Source organism: Mus caroli, unplaced genomic scaffold, assembly GCF_978045245.1.
Source record: "Mus caroli unplaced genomic scaffold, Mus_caroli_1 scaffold_16, whole genome shotgun sequence".
Lineage (NCBI taxonomy): Eukaryota > Metazoa > Chordata > Mammalia > Rodentia > Muridae > Mus > Mus caroli.
Window position 1 is genome coordinate 54,497,423 of NW_028227271.1, and position 5,756 is coordinate 54,503,178.

The window sequence follows — 5,756 nt, forward strand, 5'->3', positions numbered from 1 at the left end:
CTTTCCAGCTTCTGGCTATTATAAATAAGGCTGCTATGAACATAGTGGAGCATGTGTCCTTCTTACCAGTTGGGACATCTTCTGGATATATGCCCAGGAGAGGTATTACTGGATACTCTGGTAGTACTATGTCCAATTTTCGAATGGAACCGCCAGACTGATTTCCAGAGTGGTTGTACAAGTTTGCAATCCCACCAACAATGGAGGAGTGTTCCTCTTTCTCCACATCCTTGCCAGCATCTGCTGTCACCTGAATTTTTTATCCTAGCCATACTGACTGGTGTGAGTTGGAATCTCAGGTTTGTTTTGATTTACATTTCCCTGATGATTAAGGATGTTGAACATTTTTTCAGGTGCTTCTCTGCCATTTAGTATTCCTCAGGTGAGAATTCTTTGTTCAGTTCTGAGCCCAATTTTTTAATGGGGTTATTTGATTTTCTGGAGTCCACCTTCTTGAGTTATTTATATATATTGGATATTAGTCCCCTATCTGATTTAGGATAGGTAAAGATCCTTTCCCAATTTGTTGGTGGTCTTTTTGTCTTAATGACAGTGTCTTTTGCCTTGCAGAAGCTTTGCAGTTTCATGAGGTCCCATTTGTCAATTCTCGATCTTACAGCACAAGCCATTGCTGTACTATTCAGGAATCTTTCCCCTGTGCCCACATCTTCAAGGCTTTTCCCCACTTTCTCCTCTATAAGTTTCAGTGTCTCTGGTTTTATGTGAAGTTCCTTGATCCACTTAGATTTGACCTTAGTACAAGGAGATAGAAATGGATTGATCGCATTCTTCTACATGATAACAACCAGTTGTGCCAGCACCATTTGTTGAAAATGCTGTCTTTCTTCCACTGGATGGTTTTAGCTCCCTTGTCAAAAATCAAGTGACCGTAGGTGTGTGGGTTCATTTCTGGGTTTTCAATTCTATTCCATTGGTCTATTTGTCTGTCACTATACCAGTACCACGCAGTTTTTATCACAATTGCTCTGTAGTACAGCTTTACTTCAGGCATGGTGATTCCACCAGACGTTCTTTTATCCTTGAGAAGAGGTTTTGCTATCCTAGGTTTTTTGTTATTCCAGATGAATTTGCAGATTGCTCTTTCTAATTCATTGAAGAATTGAGTTGGAATTTTGATGGGGATTGCATTGAATCTGAATATTGCTTTTGGCAAGATAGCCATTTTTACAATATTGATCCTGCCAATCCATGAGCATGGGAGATCTTTCCATCTTCTGAGATCTTCTTTCATTTCTTTCTTCAGAGACTTGAAGTTTTTATCATACAGATCTTTCACTTCCTTAGTTAGAGTCACGCCAAGATATTTTATATTATTTGTGACTATTGAGAAGGGTGTTGTTTCCCTAATTTCTTTCTCAGCCTGTTTATTCTTTGTGTAGAGAAAGGCCATTGATTTGTTTGAGTTAATTTTATATCCAGCTACTTCACCAAAGCTGTTTATCAGGCTTAGGAGTTCTCTGGTGGAATTTTTAGGGTCACTTATATATACTATCATATCATCTGCAAAGAGTGATATTTTGATTTCATCTTTTCCAATTTGTATCCCTTTGATCTCCTTTTGTTGTCGAATTGCTCTGGCTAGGACTTCAAGTACAATGTTGAATAGGTATGGGGAGAGTGGACAGCCTTGTCTAGTCCCTGATTTTAGTGGGATTGCTTTAAGCTTCTCACCATTTATTTTGATGTTGGCTACTGGTTTGCTGTAGATTGCTTTTATCATGTAAACATGTGAAACTCAAGAAGAATGAAGACTGAAGTGTGGACACTATGCCCCTCCTCAGAATTGGGAACAGAACCCCCATGGAAGGAGATACAGAGACAAAGTTTGGAGCTGTGACAAAAGGATGGATCATCTAGAGACTGCCATATCCAGGGATCCACCCCATAATCAGCTTCCAAACGCTGACACCATTGCATACACTAGCAAGATTTTGCTGAAAGGATGCAGATATAGCTGTCTCTTGTGAGACTATGCCGGGGCCTGGCAAACACAAAAGTGGATGCTCACAGTCAGCTAGTGGATGGAATACAGGGCCCCCAATGGAGGAGCTGGAGAAAGTACCCAAGGAGCTGAAGGGATCTGCAACCCTATGGGTGGAACAATATTATGAACTAACCAGTACCCCGGAGCTCTTGACTCTAGCTGCATATGTATCAAAAGAGGGCCTAGTCGGCCATCACTGTAAAGAGAGGCCCATTGGACATGCAAACTTTATATGCCCCAGTACAGGGAAACGCCAGGGCCAAAAAAAAAAAAAAAACAAAAAAAAACTGGGAGTGGGTGGGTAGGGAAGTGGGGGTGAGGGTATGGGGGTCTTTTGGGATAGCATTGTAAATGTAATTGAGGAAAAGGTGTAATAAAAAATATTAAAAAAAGAAATACGTAAGGGATTGTTTTGTTACTTTGAATAAAAAGTGATAATATAAAAAAGTTAAGTTAGACTCCATTAATTCAGAACTTCAGTGGATTGATGTCCTTCAGCAATACTGAAAACACTTGTCACAAATTGAAGATTTCTAATCCATGTTCAACAAGGGGTATGTTTATGTGCAGAGAACAGTAGATACTCATAGTCACTACTAGTAACATAACATAATAAAAAGACAGCTGAACTGAATATGCCTTAAGTTAATTATTCCTCACTCATTTAACAGATAGCCATGTAGCCTCAGACTGTACTAACTGGCTTTTAGTTACATGGTGTTTTGCTATGAAAATGTTTACAAAACACACACACACACACACACACACACACACACACACACACACACACACACATATATATATATATATATATATATATTTAATGAAACATGTCCTACTCATGGCACATAAAGAAGTACTCATGAACACAGGAAATGGCAAGTTCTTTGGGACAATTAAACCTGGAAAAGACAAGTTAGACATGACTTATAACGGAGTATGAGAGGTCGGGTTTTGCTGTTCTTAACAAAACTCTTTCTCAAAATCAGTATTTGTTTTAGAAAGTTGAGTATTCAGAGATAATTTGGTATAGTTAGCATGGACTTGTTATTTAACCTTGTAGCACCAAACCTGAGGGAAATAGAATAATTACCTTCACTAAGAAAAGGGATATAGGCTGGTGGTTTAATTAACACAATTGACCAAATGATGTAATCAGACACGTCTATATAAGGAAGCCTTCATAGAAAGATAAATGCTGGGATTCAGAAGCCCTCCATTCTTGAAATCATATGAAGGTGCTGGAGGTAGGTTCAGGATAGATTCATGGTCCTTCCTTACTTCCTATTATAAATTCTTCATTCATTTTGTTCCTAACTGATAATTCATAGTGGTCTATTCTATGGTAAATAGATGAGTTCCCTATTCTCTGCTAGCATATGTTTGAACATGCTTAAAACCTCTGATTTAAAATCAGGTCTATGACAAGACAAATAACCTGGGCTAGTGATCAGCATCAGAAGGAAGGGCACTTTTACTGGACTGAGCTTGAAACAAGTGTTAACTGGCATCCCAATGTGGACAGCATTACAGTTTTGTGAGACTAGTACAATATATTAGTACAGTCTATGGTTGAAGTAGAAAATTTGAAACTTGCTTTTAGTTGGAAAACAAATCTTTAAAGGATGTTTTGTGATGAGTGTGAATATAAGCAAAATATTCCCCCCTCTTGTTTGTAACAGAAAAAAAAGTTTCCAATTTGAATGTGAAATAAAAGAAGATAAGGACTAGACAGTACTTGCGTATCAAAAGAAGCCAAGTTTTATAATCCACTGTAAAGTACTGGCTTATGTCATCTTGGCTAAATGCCATTATTAAGCTTTGCTTGAATCACCAGTACACCATTTGTTCACATTATCTTCATTACTGACTCTGTGTGTGTGTGTGTGTGAACATGTGTGTATGTGTATGCATATGTGTTCTTCCTTTTTCAGTCTTACTCAGATAATTCTTATAAGGAAGCTAATACTACCTTATCTATAACTTTGATAGTTTAGCATTACCTTTTCATTTACAAAAGTCATTAACTTGATCATCCTTGTACAATCAAACCTCCCCTGCCCCCACGTCTTACTCGTTCCCACTCTATCACTTGCTCTTTCAGTTTCTCACTCTTTCTTTCTTGAATTGGGTCTACCACCATGCTCCAGATTGGTATAGGAGTATCTATGCAACTGTGGCTGCTTTGAATGTGTGATTCTAGCTTTCAGCCTTCTAAGGTCAGTGCCTCTTTCCATATGTATTCATATGTCACATCAATTTGATCAGAATATCTTTTTAGTCTCAGATAATATCGTTGTCTTCAATGATTATTACCTGACAAACAAATTAGGGAAGGAAACTAAAAATATATATTGTAGTTAAAATATATGCTGTAAACTTACTTCACAAGTTTCAGACTGTAGAATTCTCAAAATAAATGAATCCCTCAAATTATATGAGATATGTAAGAGAAACACTTCACCAAGCTCACAACTCAGGGGGCTTGGAAGTGTCTCATGAAGTGGGTTACTGTCCTTCTTACTCTTTATACAGCTGGATTAAAACTAACACAGGAAGAGAGATGTCTATTCTATCCCTCAACACTTCCAACAAAAGATAATATATAACTTTTCTCAGCAAAACATTTTTGCATCTTGAGAAATGACTATTTAATGCCTATGTCTCACAATAGAGAGTCTTGGAACTGTAAAATACATTTGCAATTCACCCACTTAACTGAGATGTCACTGGAATCAATGTTTCAGACTGTAGAGATACATATAACCTGTAGCAGTTCACAGACTTTGTTTTTTATTATAACTAACAATATAAAACATAAATACATTGTGGCATAAGATTAAATTTTGATCCTGTATTTTTTCTAGTTTTTTGAAAACAAAACAACCCCAGAAAAGATAACTTCAACCTGAAGTGATTAAGGGTTACACGGAGAAAGGCTTTCACATATTTCCCTGTCATCTAAGTAATTTTTTATTTTTCCTGTCTCTCTGATAGTGTCGCTTTGAGAAAGGGAAGGACACATTTTCTAGGCTAAGGGAAAGAGAGAAAGTGAATATGGAAATAAGAGTGAGCACCAATCATCTAGTCACTTCAGCACTGAAATAATTCTAAGTTTACACTTTCCTTCTTTATACTATATCTAGTAAAAGGACAAATGCTTTCGAAAATTTGTTACTTTAGAAAAGATATTTCGTCTAGCAGGATGCAAGAAAACATTCTTTGCTGGCAAAATATTCTGATCCCATCCTTTATGTTTTCAGGTTTGTTTTAACTTGTATCACTTTCTCTCAAACATGGGTAACCATATCTTTAGATTTTACCCCCAAAACTGTGCTGTCTGATCTATCATTCTTGCAAGGCAATAATTTGGAAGTGATGATTCAACTGTCCTTTTTTTTTTTTTTCAAAGAAGATGCACACAGTAGAAAGAGCGCTGTGTACTCCGAATAACATAGAAGAGGGATTGTTTTGTGGGAGTCTCACACTTGTGTCAGTGGGGAAATATCACCTTTTCCACATTACCAGACTCTGCACTCCAATATATACTATAATGAAACAATACAGAGACTTGAGTATAAATTCTAAACAATCCCGATCCCCAAAGCTTAGTTTTGCAAAGGCATTAATTTATTCCCACATATTACCCTTGATCATTAGGGTGCATTGTCCAGTGTTTCTTATACATGCCTTTAAAAAAAAGCCAAAAAATTGAACATCATGTATAATGTGACACTTCAGATCTTTGTGG